Raw genomic sequence first — 19,057 nt, forward strand, 5'->3', positions numbered from 1 at the left:
CGTGGACATCTGTGTGCCACATGGCCCCACTGGTTGCATTCAAAACATTTAACCCTAAGTCCTGGATGTGTACTTGGACTAGTGGCTTCCACTGCTACTGGCAGATTCTGTTGGGTAAGTCTAAGCCACTTACCATGGGTTCCTTTAGACCCATGAGCAGTACTGGGGGTCCCTTTCCTGTATGCCCTGCTTGCTAGGTATAGGTCTTCCTTCTTCCCCAACTCATCTGAAGTAGAGCATTGTCTATCAGCTAACCAGATCCTCATATCCTCAGGCAAAGTGCTAAGGGCTTGTTCCCTCACCAAAAGTTCTGCCAGCCCTTCAAAAGTGGTGACCTGACATCCACTCACCCACCTATGAAAATAAGTGCTCAGTTCAGCAACATATTCACACACACTTTCATCTGCCTTGCGTCTATGTTCACAAAACTTTTTCCTATATGTTTCAGGTGTTATATTAAAACATTCTAACAAATGATTTTTAATACCAGTATAATCAGAATATTCACAATCAGCAAGTTTAGACAACACAGTTACAGCTTTACCATGGAGTAAGGGGGTCAGGAACCATAAATAAAGCCCTTGGTCAACATCATACTGTCTACAGAGCCTGTCAAACATATGAATGAAACTATCAAAATTATCCCCCTCTTTAAACTGCAGAAGAAATTTACTGATCTTTTGTGTTTCTGGGGTCCAGTTACTCCCTTCCCCATTACCTCCATGACTTTGGCGAAGAGTCAGCATCTCCTTTTCATGCTGCCTCTGCCGCTCCTTTTCCTCAGCTTCCAGGTGTAGCAGTTTCTCATTCTCCTCAGCCTGCAAACATTGCAGTTTCTCCTGGTCCTCACTCTCTAGACACCTCAGTCTCTCAGCTGCTTCTATTTCCAAATGCCCGGCCTCCAATTCAAGTCTCTTTAGCTCCAGATGGATTTTTAACTCTTCTGCAGAAAGGCTGATGCAATCATGTCTGCCTTAGTCAGGTTTCCATGCACCAGTGCCCTAGTTTGGCACATCTCAGCCAGCTGGGACCTTGTCAGCTTTCCGTACACCTCTGCTGACATGCTGCCTGCTCTCTCTGACTAACTAAGCTAACAAAAGAAATAAAACAATTGTGATATGAACTCTGAGTATTTACTCCATGGGTGATTTAGAGTACAAAACACCTTCAGTGATCACTGTACACAAGCTACATGAATTCACTCTACCCACACCATTACAAGCCAATTAGTATTTGCCAACCAATTAATATGTGGTGTGGATAACCCACCACTGCCACCAATTAATATGTGATGCCCGTGCCCTGCCCCAGCAATCAGGGAGCCTCAATCCTCACCACTAACACCATTGAGGGGTGTCTGTATAGGGAAAGGATAATAAATACACACACAGTGAAGTATAATTTCCCTTAAAAGCACACAGAGATCACAGTCAGTATGGGGCTGGTTTCTCCCTTTCTCTCCAGGTGTCCAATAAGACTCCCCACTGGCACAGCTATAGGGTCCAGATCTCAGCCAGCTGGGCAAGCTAAAACCTCCAGCACCCTCTCTGTCCAACCAGTGCTTTGTGTCTCTGCCCAAGTAGCTGACACACACACACACTTTGAGATAAGAGTTTATACAACCACACAGACTCTCCTGGGGAAGGCTGGCACAGGTTCTCCAGCTGTGCCCCTTTTACCCAGACAATACAGTAGAAATCACTGCCACCACCCAGCTAATACTTATCAGCTACTCAAAGGCCCTTAAAAGGGGGTCCAGTTATTACTGTGCAATACTATTATCCAAATGGTAAGTGCAACCTAACAGTCAAGACTTATTTGGAGTGACTTGGCACAATCTCACTATATACATGCAATGCACTCTTAGAGTTTAAATTATCTCTGCACAAAACAGCCACAGTTGAAAGGTTTAAAAATATTTAATAATAAATAATAAAAACACAAGACAATACTTCTTACTACACAATGCCAGTCAGGAGTTCAGCGATCACAGAGAATACTTGAAATAATACCATAAAAAAGTTCTGACATCACAGAAAAACACTTAGTCTAATCTTTCTAATTCCTAGCTATTTCTAAGAGAATACTCAGTTCTAAAATTGTACTTACATACAGTGCAAGACAGTGCTGGTGTTGGATGTCCTCAAGACAAATGCTCTGAGCTCTCTGATTCTCACTCTTTAAATTGGTAACACAGAGCTGCTTCACATGACATCATTCTTCACACTTCTCTGGTGTTCCCAGGCTAACAGAAACTATATTTAAATTCTTTACACCTGGTCAGAAACCAGAGCAATAAAATCATTTATACATACAAATTCTAGCCTTTAACTCTGGTCTTAAACAATAGGCAGGAAGCCTCCCTTTAGACATATCCGCGCTGAATTTTGACATCAACGACAGTCATAAAAAGGTTGACTTAGCATTTTACAGCAGAGTGCACTGTCATTACAGTTTTGCAGTTCAACATCCAATGCAGTCTTTTGACATTTAAGAGAACAAGCCTGTGGCTTACATTAATATTTAAGCCAAGAGTCCTGCTGTAAAACTGGAGAATAAAGATCAAATAGAAAACACCAGCGTCAAGAAGAAAACTTTAATGTAAAAAAGCAAAGTTTTCGGGCTTACACCCTTCTTCAATACTAAAACAATTTAACCATCATAGTATTCACATTTAAATAGGAGCTAAACCCATCACATGATTACAGCCAGCCAACCATGTGTGATAGTCAACAATTAAATACTATAGGATTCTTATATGAAATATCTACATATAAACAAATATAAAACGTATAACAATAATCATATCAACAATACATATAAAAGAAATAAATATATTAATATTAAAAATTCTAAATTTACTATGTTGTGACTTCAATAAAATGGGTTTCAAAGTTACAGCACTATTAAGACCAGGTGGGTGGTCAGCAACAAGCCTTAATACCCACTCATATTCTTTGGTTTCCAACAAATTATTCATGTCACCTCTTCTCAGTGATGTATATACCACATCTATCACTCTAAATCTAAACCTATGTGTGTTGTCAGTATTTATAATATGTTTACATAGGGATTTTCTTTCATTATTCCTCCTTATATCAGATTTATGCTCTATAATACATTCTTTTAGTCTTCTCTCTGTCTTTCCCACATAAAATGAACACAAGTAGCTAGATAGACCACATTAACACTGGCACAATTAGCTGTTACCTTAAAATTATAAGCTCTCTTAGTAGTAGGATGTAGAAAGGTCTCACTGCCTTTACCTAAAATGTCAGCACAACATGTACAAACCAAACAACTAAACGTACCAACTCTCATTTCTGTTTGAGGAGTATATCTACATGTAAAGTCCTTATAACATAATTTATTTTTCAGATTTCTCATATTCCTGTATGAAAAATACGGTCTAGGTTCTAACACATTTCTGACATCTGGTGATGCCATTAAAATTACCCAAGTCTTCTCTAAAATACGCTTGACAAACTGAGTGTTAACATTTTACTGTATCTTTCTCCAAATCCAAATTGTACTCTTCTGTTGATCTAAAGATGGGTTTTAATGAGACATCCCTATCCCTTACAGTTTTATCTTTTAACTCTAACACGATTTTGGGATCAAAACTACGATTCAAAAAGTCTGTTTTCATCTCTTCAAGTTGTGCCAAAAAAATAGACTCATTTGTATTTAGCCTACTGGCTCTGTTAAACTGTGCTGTAACTATCCCTTTAAACACGTGAGGAGTGTGCATACTGCCCCTATGTATATATCTACCAGTATGTACCTCCTTCTTATGTATGCTGGTCTCTATCATACCTTCTTTTAACTCCACCTGTATATCCAGAAAAGTAATAATACTTTCCGATTAATCCATCTTAAACTTCAGGAAGGTTGTGGTACTATTCAAATAATCTACATAATTACGCAGCTCACTAAGTGATCCATTCCATATAAGGAAACAATCATCAAAGAAACATTGGTAAAAGCAAACCATCTTATTTAAGGCATTAAAGTCACTACAAATATATTTTGTTTCCCATTGATGTAGGACCAGGTTAGCGTATGTGTTAGCCACCAATGTCCCCGTTGCCACACCAGTTTGTTGAAGATAAAACGGATTGTTAAACAGGAAAATATTTCTAGTTAGAACCACATCCAAAAGGCTACAGATATTCTCCACTTGTCTAGCAGGTAAACTAACCTGTCTAGTTAAAAATTCCCTGATGGATTCTATTCCATAGTCATTAGATATGAACGTGAACAATGATGATATATCCATGGTCACAAATAGATAATTATCCTGACATAACTCTGTAACATGCAAACTTTCAAACCAATTCCTCAGTTTAACAATGAAATCTGTCGTATCCTTTAAAACATTACTACAACCAGATAGAAAATGATGCAATTGCCTTTGCAAATATATGGAGATGGGTTCAGTTATCCACCCATTACCAGATACTATCGGTTTCATGGGGGGATTAACAAGTGATTTATGTATCTTTGGTAGGCCGTATAGTTGTGGAATTACTGGGCAAGGGACTGTAAAAAAATGGAACAAATCCAAATCGATGTCACCATTCACCTGTAACTCATATATAAACATATTAACTCCAATTATATATTTCTTAATGTCCATAAGTGTAATACACTTAAAAGCATTCCCTTCTCCCAGCAACAAATACATAGACTGTATGTACTTTTCACGGTCCATTATTACTACCGAGCTCCCCTTGCCAGCCTGTTTAATAACTAAATTATTATCAGTTTCTAACGCCTTTAATGCTAAAGATTCCTCATAAGTTAGATTATATAATTTCCTTTTATCATGATCAAAATATAATTTTCTTAATTCAATCTCACACAAGTCATGAAATGCTGTTAAAACAGGCAAGCTTAAAGGAATAAATGTACTTCTTCTTTTACAACATGAATGTTGACTAGATACAGAGTCCTTAAATAATATTTTCAAAGTAACGGTTCTCACAAACTGTTTTAAGTCAGTTAAGGCTTTCACAACATCGTCTGTTGCCATAGGTATAAAGTTAAGGCCCTTTTGTAGCAAAGAAAGATGTGGGGCTGATAGGGCAAAACTAGATAAATTCACAGTACCTTTGACTATCGATGAGACACTTTGCCCTGACCCATTGGGCTCTCGTTCTTTTGTTTGGTTCAACTCGAGCTGCTTCACATGACATCATTCTCCACACTTCTCTGGTGTTCCCAGGCTAACAGAAACTACATTTACATTCTTTACACCTGGTCAGAAACCAGAGCAGTAAAAAACATTTATACATGCAAATTCTAGCCAATAACTCTGGTCTTAAACAATAGGCAGAAATCCTCCCTCTAGACATATCGGCTCTGAATTTTGACATCAAACACAGTCATAAAATGGTTGACTTAGCTTTCTTACAGCAGAGTGCACTGTTGTTACATTTTTGCAGTTCAACATCCAATGCAGTCTTTTGACATTTAAGAGAACAAGCCTGTGGCTTACATTAATATTTACAAATGACAAAATTATCTACAAAATTCTATCTGGCTAGGCCGGCTGCCTTCACCTATCTTCAAAGTGCAACTCAATACAAAATGTACATTTTCATGTAAACATCATGTATTTGCAGTAAAGGCTTATTTAGTAAATAGTACGCAAAAATAAGAACTGTACGTATTTAGAATATATCTGTTTTATTAGGCATTGTGTTACTGTCTTTTCTTTTTCTAGGTTCCAGATGAATAGCTTTTTTGCAGATGTGTAAGATGCTGTATGTTTAGCTTGCAGCATAATACAATCAAAATGTAGTGGTTCTTATACAGAACACTCAAATCAACATTGCAGGAAATGGTCCTGCTCCATATGCTTTTTTAAAATTAAATTGGTAAATAAAGGGAAATGTGGTAAAGCACAGCAACCTCAGCACCCCTTATTACAGACTTCTGGGTTAACATTAATTATTTTCAATATAATGTTGTATTGTCTACTTTGTGGTGCCAGTTACAGCAACTGCAGGTCTGCCTAATCTCATGGAAATGTATCTCATCATACCTCAGTTACTGAGATCAATATGCCAACTAGTGCAATAAATGAACATTTTAGTAAACAAAATTGGGCCAAGCTGAACTGATTTAACAATTCGGTATATAACAAATCAGATGATGAAAAAAAATAAGTGGAAGTATCCCCCTTTTCCCTGAGACTTTATGATGCAGTTTTGATTTGCTTCAGCCTGTTACTGGATGGATTTAATATTCAATCCCCTCACTTAGTTAAAAAATTAATAAATAAATATGCAAGTAAATGAATAATTTCCCCGGCTGCAACACTTCACTTCCTATAATCTAACCAACTGCTTGCCTTTCTCACCATCTCTTTTTTCTAGATTTGTACCTTTAAGTGTTAAGCCTTCCCATTTACATCCTGTGTGACATGATGTAAAACAATGCTTCATTGAATTTTAAACCACATATATCCTTTGGGTTCCTATTGTCAGTTTGGGAGATCGAAGAAATGGTGGAGTAACGCCAGACTGAGAATGCCTTTATTTCATCATTTTATACTGTCTTTCATCTGCTAAGCAATTTACATTTAGGAACTCCATAAGTCCGTCCTTAGCTTTCTCTCCATTATTTTCTCTATGGTGGAGACAAAACTGAAAGCTGTATAATTACTTTGCTCTTCCTGAATCTACCTCTGTGCAAGGAGGACAATAACCCTTCCCCTTAAATCATCTGACAGCACATTGTCCTTTGAGTCAAATGCTATACATTTTTTGACAATAGACTACTGAATAAATATATATTTTATCGGCACATGGAAGTTGGTTAGCCAGCTTGGCATTTACACATATCTTCTGAACTTCTTCAATCTTTTTTTTTACCTCTTTCATAGTTACATTCCCACCTGTTTATCAGATCCCATTCCACCTGCATTTTCATCCCATATTTATACTTTATGATTGGACTGTTATGTAAATAATAAGGTAATGAATCAGTTCAATGTGTGAAGCCTTCTTCTACCTTTGCATGCCAACCATAACTACATGTACAATTGTCTCTTAATGTGAATGAAATACTTCAGCACTAGTTCATAAGATTCAAGCACAATAGCAATTGCACACAATAATTGCACTCATTACATTTATTATTATATCCAGGCAAAGTTTATTTATGTGTTTAATTATGTGTTTCTTTATTTGCTTTATTTATCCTTTATTGACCAGGTTAGTCTCACTAGGTTGTTTGCCTCTTCATATGTTCATAGGTTTCTAGGAAATTACTAGGCCTTTGATCTTTGAGGATCTTAAGAAGCCTAGCATTACATTCCCATAGTAGTTTTAGCCCTTATATTTTGCATTCAAATAATCAAGAGATAGGCTGAGCAAGGATATATTGGGAAATGTATATGTTTCCCCTATCCATGAGAAACTAGGGTGCTAAACAGGGTGTGAATTTCTGGTTATCCATCCATTCATCCAAATCACATTTGAACAGAGTAAGAGAAACTTTGCTTTATGGGGAGTGGAAGACCATAGAAGTGGTATTCACTGCATTGCAGTATAAACATATTCCTCCAATATGTTCTATTTATTGTGCAAAAGGGAATGAGATCCGTTGGCCAGGTGTTTATGATACCATTAGACTTGCAAGTGTGTTACATGTCTAACTGAATAGGGTCTGTTGAAGCTCTATATGAAAGGCAGAGGTCTGAGAAGAGGGACAAGACTTTGCAATGCTCTACATACAGGATTATGATCAGGTCGCCGATCCTAACTGACTTATTATGTGTCTGAGACATGGATGCCAAGAAATTCACCTCTCGAGCGAATTTCTTGACAACCATGTCTCAAGCACATAATAATCAGTTAGGACTGGAGATCCAATCATAATTCTTTGTAGTGCATGAAGCTTTTATCTGTTCCATCTACTACAAATTAAAGTAAAAAAGAAAGAAAACAAATGCTAAGTGTTTTATTGGCTTTCAAAGCCATACAGCACACAGCAAGGGCTGTCAGGAAGATGTTATACAGACCCTTCTGTTTACACTGACCCTTCCATGCCTCCCAGCTGTCCAGTTTTGCACAGAATGTCCAGATTTTTGCCTGATATATGTGGGCTATTCTTCATGAAGTATGTGGTTTTCAGAGAATTTACTGAGGACTGAAGGCACTAAATAATGCCAAACATTTTTGCATCAGACTTCATGTCCATCAGAAAATACAGGCAAACACACATTCTATAATTGTGGTAACTTTTAAGCTTATTGCAGGAAGTCAGGGCATGTTACCGATGGACAGCAAGCAAAATTAAGTATTTTATTCTGCTACTGTCTTTTAGTGGTCAGCAGATTTTACTGGCAGCCACTAGACCTGACCTAAATAACTTTAGGAGGGGTGCATAACATTTGTTAAGGTTAGGTCACACACCATTCTAGCGTTTAAATGGCTTGTTTTTTCTGAATATTGGAGCATAATCAGCACACTCTGTGTACTACATAAGTGCTATGATTTAGGCCCTTGATTGTTTTAGTAATAAAGCATTGTGGTCATTCCTGTTGTGACAAGTGTTTGGGTAGATAAATACCAAAAAGGAAATTATATTAAATGACTGGCCTAATAAGTGCTAAGTACATTGGAACAATTACATCCCTGGATCTGGAAGCAATAACTGAAGATATAAGCTGTGCAATGAAAAATACCTCCTCATAACAGTGGGTATGTGGTGATCAAAGAGCAGTTCATTGTTGACATCGATTCCCAGATCCCTAACTATGGGATCAGTTCTCAGGGGTGTGTTGTCATTGGGATAGTTACAAGAAGAGTCATGCTTGCCAAAGAAGACAATAATATACTTCTTGGCATGTAGTTTTAGTCCATGGTTTTAACATTAGTTGTTTGTTTAAGGCAGGACCTCTTAGAGGATCTTGGTGTCCTCTGGGGAGTTTATGATGGCATCAAGGACTGAACTCTGGGGTACACTGCTAGTGACAGGTCCTTTGGCGATGTAGTTACCCCACCATAACTTCCTGAATTTTATTTGTGAGCCATTTTACAGTCATTTTGCTATCCAGTGAGTTACATAAAGATTGGCATTTAGCTGGAAGTGCTAATCTATGATACCTGAGTGAGGGATTGTGTTGAATGCCTTTGCAAGGTCTGGATGTGTGGTGTGCACTGTTTTGCCCCCCTCTGTTCCTTCAGTAATTTTTTCAAAGAAGTCATGCAGGTTACATAGGCAGGATCTACCCTTAATGAATCAAAGTTGGGTTAGGTCAAGAGTCTGCAGCTTATCTATATCATTTATATATATATATATATATATATATAGATATATATATATATATATATATATATATATTTATATATATATATATATATATATATATATATATATATATATATATATATATATATATATATATATATATATATATATATATATATATAAAAATTCCATAATGAACATTTCCACAGCATACAGATGAGATTGATCAGGCTTACAGGTATATAATTACCCAGGTCAGTTGAAGCCCCACCTTTGTGTAAGGGAATGACTGTTGCTGTTCTTCAGTCATTGGGTGTGAAGCCTGTATTGAGGCTGATATTGGATAGCTTCTGTAGGAGATCACGTAACTCGTGTTTCAGGCAGTACAGTAGGCAGCCTGGTATGTTATCTGACCCCACAGATGTAGCTTTCTTGGCCTTAGATAGTGCCTTGAGAATTAATTTTAGGGATATTTGAGTACTGGGGTATATGTGTGGGTATGTGATCTGAGAATATTGGAGGGGGGTGATGCTTGAGCTAAATTTGTCTGCTAGTAGACTGACAATGTCATCTGGGTTTGAGTATGTTATATCATTTAGTATTAGCTCTGCATAGTGCTAGACACTGTTTCTGACATTTTACCTTAATTAAAGAAGATTTTGTGGTTATCCTTTTCCTGGGTGACTATTTTTACCTCATATATGACTTTGGTTGATTTGATCAAGATTCGTAGTTTCTTGTTTAGTTTAACAAGATCTTTTTTAGCAATGTTTCAGGGGAACCCAAGGTGGTATTTATACTGACAAGGGGAAACTTGGTCAGGGCACCAGGGGAATTCCCCTTCTCTTTTCTTGTAGCTAGGTGGCACCAGAGTGCTGCTGCACTGGCGAGGAGAGAGATCCAAGATGGAGGATGAGAAAGGAGATTCTGAGTGTGAGAGTGAATTGTAACAGGAAAAATGGAAAATTTTGTTACTGCTGATCAGGAATAGATTATGGTAACAACAGCTCTAGAAGGAAGAATATCAATACAAGTTTTGCTGGATTTAATGAACCAAGGTGAGCCAGAAAGTGGCCAGGCTGTAAGATACCGCAATTTTGTGCAACTAGTGATCAGTGAAGAAACAGAGGGATGAATTTATATGGAACTAGAACAGGATTGTGTAGGAATGAATTTTAAGAGTATGCACTAGCAAAAGGATTTCAACATAAAATTGGATGGGAATTTAACTTTTGGAAAAGCAATGTAAAAGTTTGCTTTCCGGACTGGAAATGGTGAATAAGGCCAAAAAAGGCAGGAAGGACAGCAGAGTGCAAGAACATGACCAGTGGTAAGGATTAAAATTAAGAATAATGAAAAGACATAGAGATACAAGGTGCTAGACTGTATAACTGTGTCACTAGGGATTAAACTGCAAGATATCAGAGTGCTGATACATCTGGGGATAGAGTTTTTTTTGGGGGGGGGGGGTAAAAACTGAAACTTATACTTTATTATAGAAATGCATGTGTGAAGTGGAAAGGAAAGAAAAGACAGTCCCGAATTTCAGATTTCGGGGCTGCAGCTTAGAAAAAAATGAATGTTAAGTTTAGAACAACGGACACTGAAGTGACCAAACTGAAAGTGTATTTTCTGCCTGAATGCAGTAGTTTACATGAAATTAAAAAAAAAAAGTTTATGATGAACCAAATGTATGGACAGGGAAATGAGACGTCTGAGTAACTTGAAATGTATGTAAAGGGAATGGCAAATGTGTCAAACATGATAAACATGAACAGTAAAAGAGAAACTGTAAAATACAGGGGGCAGATAAAAAAATTGCCTTTATTGTGATGGAGATGACCATTTAGTGCAGGAATGGAAAAGAGGCTGCAACCATTGTGGAGCGACAGGTCACATATCCAGAACTGCATAACTAAATGTAAGTTCATATGTATTTGCTACGCTTGCAGTCCTGGTGAACACTGAGGTAATCAAAGATTGCCGTCTGGTTAATTAACTTGTCCAAGGTCACACAGTAGACAAATAAGGGCTAAGGGAATCAAACTCTGTACCACAGAAACTACAGCTTAGAGCCTTAACCCTCTGCACCAGTTGCCAAACCCATATAATTTTTGGATATATTGTTCCTTGTTATGTGAAGAAATGCTAGAAGAAACACTTTTCAGATAAATCAAAACAAGCAAACGGCTGAAGGTGCAAAATATCTTCTTTTAATAAAAATAATGAAAGAAAAAAAAAGCAGAGATGAGCGCTTTCATACTTGACACAATACTTCTTCAGATCTAATTAAAACACAATTAAACTCCCTTTTTATAGGGTTTAATGATACAGATCACATGACTTCAATAAGGGTTTAATAGGAATGAACTCATTTAGCCCTTTCCCTCTAGCTGCTTGTAAGATTGTCATCCATTTTGTTTCTAAGCATTCTGTACATGTTCTTATATCACCTCCCCTACAATCAACATGATAAATTTCCAACACCATAAACTAAAAGATAAAAAATCATTCTTTGCTTCTAAACACTCCAGCCCACATACTAAATACTAACTGCAAGAAAGTTTGGTCCACTGTGAATAAGATTCTCCACCCTAGTACCCCTCCTACTCCCAACCCTTCCATCTCAATACCACCACAGAAACTGCTACCCTATTAAACAATTATTTCATAGATACAATTCAAAGACTAACTCAATCCAGTCTCACTCCCTGTTCTCTTCCCCCACCTCACAGTCCATCTTTCTCTAATACTTTCTCCTCACAACCTGATCTCATTTCCTTTATTAAATCCTAATTGAACAAATTCAAACCCTGCTCACCCCCTGTTGACAACCTACTTCTCCACTTTCTTAAAATTGAAGCCACCTCTGTTGCCTACCCTGTTTCTATCCTTATTAATCTCGCTATCACTGAGGCTCTCGTCCCCAATATATGGAAATCCTTTTACGCAATCCCACTCCACCAGAGAGGTAAATACTTGCTTGAAAATAATCTTCTAACTCCCACCCAGCGTGGCTTTAGACCACACTACAGCACGTCTACTGCACTTCTCTCATTCACCCAAACAGTGGCAGAAGCCCGTGAAAATAACCTACTCCACTCCTGTCTACTCCTTGATCTCTCCAAAGCCTTCAGTGCAGTCTCCCACTCTAAACTGTTAACTAAACTTTCAGACCTTCATCTCTCTCCTCTCTCTATATCCTGGGTCTCTAGTTATCTATCTGACAGACTTCAATCTATATGCTGGCAAACTGTTACCTCTCCTTTTCTGCCCATCAACATCGGAGCTCCTCAAGGCTCCATCCTGGGTCCTCTCCTGTTCATTATCTTTAGTAACAACTTACTCTCTGTTACTAAACTCTCAACCCTCTTACAATATGCTGATGACTCCACCCTCATAACCACACCCAACACTATCCCTGAACACCTATCTCATACCCAAGATACCTTCACTTCCATTGAGTCCTGGCTCACTGACAATCAATTGATATTAAACCCCAAAAAAACTAAACCTTTGCTATTACTTCCTAAAAACCTTTCACAACATAAATCCTCTTTCTTCATTACCTCCCTCAACAACACCATCAGACCCGAACCACACACCAAATTACTTGGTGTCACCATCGATGATGAACTAAAATTCAACATACAACTCAATCTATGCATAGAAAAAACACCAAAATTTGGCCTGCTATACCAAAATCATAAATGTATTTCTAACACCTCTAAACCCACCCTAGCCTTATCTCTCTTCTAACCCAGTCTTCTGTATGCAGCCCCAGTCCTCACTAACCTTTAGTCTTCTCTTCTCAGCAAACTAGAACAAACCTACAATAAAACAGCTAAATTTGCTGCTAACCTTTTCCTATAAATCCCATTACTGCCTTGCCCATAAATCCTTGCAATGGCCCAAATTCCCAAAACAACTTCTCCTTCCCCAAATGACTATAATACACTAAATTCTTTATAACCCCACACCCTGCCCCTCTATCTCTAATATTATATCACAATATAAACCCCAATGTCATCTTCGCTCAATAGACAAACATCTGCTGGACATATGCAAACCATCTAAAAATACTGGCAAGTCATTATATAAATACTCAGCTGCTCACTCCTGGAGCTCCCTTCCTTACAATATAAGAAGTATGCCCCATAAGTCCCAATTAAAACCAGCACTCAAGCACTACCTTCAGAACACTTGGTCCTGTCTCTCTTGAGCTCTTACCTGATTTCTTATACCTCTTCCTTATACCCACCATCTTTTCTCTGTCTTCTCCTCTTACTTGGAAAACTTTTTCCTACTCCCTCTATTGTGTAAATTATTCCATTTCTTTTTCTCCGCGCTTCCACACCATTATATAGATACTGTACATAAATTCATTTATACAAAAACATGTACAAAACAATGTAATTGTGTTAACATCTTGTGTTGTATAATTTCTTTTTAGACATCTAACTTCTTTTTGGAATCACTGTAATTGCAATTGGAGCTTTTCTCCTTGGGTCTCCACTGAAAATGGGCCGTTGGCTCAGTTGGACCAACCCGGTTAACAAATGACAATAAATAATGTTTTTGACCACCCATGGGGTAGACATTGGGAGCTGTGACAGGGTCCCATGACTCATTCTTGCTCCTGCAGTCGGCGTTTCATTCTAAAGAGCAATAATGTAGACATAATCAGCTTAACATAGATATTAAAGGTTATGATCTGCCAAACATGCTTCATTCTACAGTTTGATTTCCTCTATTTCCTCTTACAAATTGTGTAACTCTGAGACAGTCATTTAATCAAACAGGGTTCTCAGGTCACTTCTTTAAATCTGCAGTTGTAACTAGTAGGTTAACCTGGTTAACAGATTAATAAAATAAATAAAGAACAACAGATGAAGCAGTGATGCATGTTGGAGCTCATGTATACCAGATAACTTAAAAAGAAACATAGAGTAGATGAGATGGTAGGACACTGGGCCTAGCTGATCAATCATTTTCCAATAATTATGCAGTATCAGTTAATGAATGAGTTGGGGTGCAGGAACATAGTGATAAAAATCAGGAATGTCTATCTGAGAATTCTTGTACATGCTCAGTTCCTGCTACATTATCAGTGAATGCAGCATCTCATCTCCAGTCAAACTGCCACTTAGCTGAAAAGGCAACATTCACACACAATGGTTTTGTCTCCTATAGCATCATGTTCATATATTACTTACTACCTGAATAAACAACTCATCAGATGAACTAACACTTGATCTGTACTGCACTGCAATATAATGCAGTAAAAAATCATATGCCTCATAGTGGGAGACTACCACTGTTTAGAAAAGTCATCTCAGACAAGCAAGTATAACACCACTGTGCCATTCTACATCAGGAAATACACATTTATATAAAAAGTATTTTCGAAATAGCTGTATGCTAAACTAGCATATTATTTTGTTCTATTACAGCCAATTTTAATCACTGTAACCATTGACTCTATCCTCTTACATTAATATTTAGTCTCATATACTATGCCAACACACACCCTGCAATTTACATGCCATGCAGGACATATTTTCTTCATGAAAATGTTTACTTGAACATTATGTTTACAGTGACAAATAAAATTTGAACTGCGACTCTGTCTTGCTACTTACTAAGGTAATGCTAAGACTATTCATTTCCAGAGTACAGCAGTTTTCATCACAGACTGAGTTTCACCATGAAATTCTATTAAACTAAGCTTCACTCGGAATTCTGCTTTACAAGATATTTTAAACATGGCAGAACTACTAGCTGTAGAAACATAAATTCATCCATCTATTTTCTAAGCCAGTTGCACTGGTGAGGGTTTGTGTAATAGTAAGATGAGCAGGGTAGACCACACTTCCCTGTACACAGTGATGATTTTCAGCTCAACCAGTGAGATTACTCATGTATTTTCAGGTTTCCTGAGAGGTAAAATCCCTGCTGTGCGTCCTGGCTCCTGGTTCTATCCCACGGTCACCTCTCAAGGGATCCTGTCTGGTAATCCTAATATGGGAGACATCAGTGAATGTTCTTACAAGGTGCCCAAACTACTACAACTGACTCTTCACAACACAAAGGAGCAGTGGCTATACTTCAACATCATCCTGGACTGCTAAGCTTCTCACGTTTGTAACAGACAGTGAGCCCAACAACATTAAGAACAAACCTCATTTCACTTCATCGTGTCAGTGACCTAATTAATTCACAACCCAAAGTTCATGACCATAGATGAGAAAAGGGACCTAGACTGACCAATAAACTTAGAGTGTTGTCCTATGGCTCAATGTCTGCTTTACCACTAAACACACGCGCACACACACACACACACACACACACACACACACACACACACACACACACACAGACACACACACAGACACGCGCGCGCATATGGCTAGATATGAAGGTACATACACAGCTAGATAGGTAGGTAGATATACACAGACAGATATGTTAACATAAGTAGCTTCAATCATTTCTTCCATAAAAGCAGCTGACAGTTATGCATATTTTAAACAGTTACTGTCTGTTGAACTGGGCACAAATAATGAGATACTTCTACTGTCACTGTTACGGTTCCTGTGTAAAATAATTGGCATGTACTAAGTAGATTTGTTTTAATACTGCTTGGGAGGAAAGGAATTATTTTCCATTTATGCACTGTTTGTTTTCAGTTGTAATGCACAGAATACTCTTGAGACATGCAACTAGTCTTAATTACCAAACACAGCTGTTTTTATACATTGCTAAATAATGTGGAATATCTTTTATGACTGGTAACATTTCTTAGGACTACTACAAGAATTAGGAAAATTAGGAACTACAGATTTAATACATAACATCTAATCATATTTAGCAGCTACAAACCTATTTATCACTTCTTAAGGCAGACAACTTAAATGGTTCATGAGCGTTTAAAAAAGTAAAGCATTGTTGCTCTGTAATAAGAAAGTTTTGAATGTTTTTTCTACATATTTTATAATTATTTTATTTGCCATAGAATCAGATTTTCCAGCAAGCATTATTCTTATGTCCAACAGTTACTTCAACGTATGCAGCACCCCTCCCCCATTCAATATGATTTTTACCTTGCTTTGCTGGTTTTCCCAGTAAACAGAATGCAAAATACTGAATGACTCTTTAAATGAAAAGGACATGGTTGCTGAGAATGGTAAAGATGCAGATAACCTATACAGGATCTTTATCTGTGCAAGGTGAAGACATACTGCAGCAAAGAAAAAATGTAATATGTCATGCAGGAAAACAGAAATTCCATACCTTTACTGTGTAACAAGCTCTTTCTTGAATGGTTTGTTTTTTACTATACCTCTAGTTTTATATATAACCACAGAATCATCCTTTGCCAGTGTTAGATTGTCCAGAATGCTCTGAAGGAAACCACAGCACAGTTCTGCTGTAATATTGGTAGCAGGCATGTGCAATACTGCCAGTTCTCCTGCAGAATGGGTGGGCTTCTGCTAGGTCCTAAACACTATGGATTCATCTCTACATAGCAAAGTGTCAGGTATGACATCTGTTCATGAGATATAATACCTTTTTTACAATGTATATCTCAAGATATATAAATAGTTGTACAATAAGCACACACACAAACACACACATGCATACATGGGCGCAGACACACACACACACACACACACACACACACACACACACACACACACACACACACACACACACACACACGCACACACGTGTATGCATATGCATAGTTTTTTATATGAAACTAACTGATCTTAATATGTCACACAATATCAGAATAAAACGCCTTATAATATTATGATAAATGGTTGAGCTGAAATTTAATACAACATAGTCGCCTATCAATGGAAAATGCTGTTGCTTATAAAATGACAATTTTTAATGAGACTCATGCATAAATGACATTTCCTTTATGATTTTCATGAAACCCCACACTAATCAGGGCAAGCTAAAAAAGGGTACTTTGCAATGCCAGGTGTCCATGTGCAGTGTAAGGATTCAGACTTTCACTGTAGCACAAAATGTTTTTACTTAAGAACATCCATTTGCCATTGCTGGTATTAGATTGTGTGCTGTGCAGTGATTTGTCATACTGATGACATGAAAGTTATCAGGGTGATAAAGCAATAATCTGAGCTGGATCTAAGAAATTGCATGCATGAATCTGGCTGAGTTGATGCATACTATGAAAAATGAGTAATCTGGTAGCATTGTTTAAGCCTGATTTTACCACACCTACTGCTTTGTTCATGACTTGGTTAGCTTTCCATGTATTTCCACTTAATACTAACATGCAGTTCTTAAAACCTATCTTTTGAACATAATGGATGGAAAAGCAAATGTTGTATGACCTTAACCTGGTGACTACATTCATCAGGTATTTTACATACATTGCTTTATTGTATGCTTGAGGAGATGAAACTATTAACATTTGTAAATCATTATATATTGACTTAAGCTCATGATATTGAGGGACTTTAATATTTTGATGCACATTTTTAACACATTCTTTATGACATTACCTCATTAACAAAAAGTAATGAAAATGTTTATACTTAGTCCAAAATGTGTTTTTATTTAGGGTTAAAATCTATTTCTGACTGGGATACTGTGGTGTATAAAAAAGCATCAATAGTAAGAAAGAATGCATTCCTATTACTTCTATAGCCAGTTTATGGGATGTGCTATGAATTCTGAAGAATTCACTTTAACAAAGATATAGAAGGGTCAAACCAGTTCAGAGGAAGGCAGGCTGACAGAAAAAATAAAGAAGCAACAACAGAACGATGTTGTATATAGGAGGTCAGCAGCACTCAGGTACGAGAAATCCAATAACACAAGCCAGAACTCCTAACACCAAACAAAATAAATTTATTAAAATCAGCAAAGTTTTCAGGTGATCTTAGTAAATCTATTTTATTTGATATTTGGAGTGCTGGCTTGTGTTATTAGAAAACATAACCCACAAAACAGAATTTAGAGTTCAGTGTACATAGGGCTATCAGAGAAATGTTGATACTTACTGTTACAGTAATCTTACTTCAACCTAATGAGTTGCTAGTAAGGAGTTTGTCAGAACAATGGAAATTGCATATAGGTATGTGCAGAGGCATGCTGGGAAGAGCAATACACATGCTGTAAGCACAGCATATTATATGCATAGCATGTGCTTTACCTGCAGTACATTCCCATTCCAAAGTGGAACACAGTAGGCAGAGCATGACCCTTGTGCACAGAGGCTTTGGCTACCCTCTTAATGTGAAGGATGTACCTTATTCAGAAGTGCACGACTTAGCACCCTTTGATATATGCATCTACTATACTAACACTACCCTGAATCGATAGAACTTTCATATTTACTTACATTTCTGTGTTTGATTAATTATTGAATACGATTCATTCTTTGCAAAATATGAACTGTACTTTTAACACTCTCTGTGTATTACATGTTAATTTCATTATATAGCACCTATTAAATCTGGGTACATTCATGCACAAACAATATAAAGTGAAGGGCATTAGGTAGATACTGTCTGTAAGAAAAACATGTTAAGTATACTGCACAGTAATAGGTGTTAGATCTAAACGCACAGATACTGTCTATAAGAAAAGCATGTTAAGTATACTGCCCAGTAATAGGTGTTAGATCTAAATGCACAGATACTGTCTATAAGAAAAGCATGTTAAGTATACTGCCCAGTAATAGGTGTTAGATCTAAATGCACAGATACTGTCTATAAGAAAAGCATGTTAAGTATACTGCCCAGTAATAGGT

At 37.2% G+C, this 19,057-nt stretch overlaps 1 protein-coding gene across 1 annotated transcript in view; it reads right to left on the reverse strand.

Moving 5' to 3' along the window:
* CLVS1 (clavesin 1) overlaps nt 1–16,716 on the reverse strand; it is a 668,120-nt gene extending 651,404 nt beyond the window's left edge. Inside the window, exon 1 of the mRNA XM_044065477.1 lies at nt 16,558–16,716. The gene's annotated coding sequence lies outside the window, so the exon portion shown is untranslated. The remainder of the gene's footprint in view (nt 1–16,557) is intronic.
* Nucleotides 16,717–19,057: the final 2,341 nt, after the last annotated feature.

The sequence above is a fragment of the Protopterus annectens genome, chromosome 3.part0 (genome assembly GCF_019279795.1).
Source record: "Protopterus annectens isolate FY-2018-M chromosome 3.part0, PAN1.0, whole genome shotgun sequence".
NCBI classification, from domain to species: Eukaryota; Metazoa; Chordata; order Ceratodontiformes; family Protopteridae; genus Protopterus; species Protopterus annectens.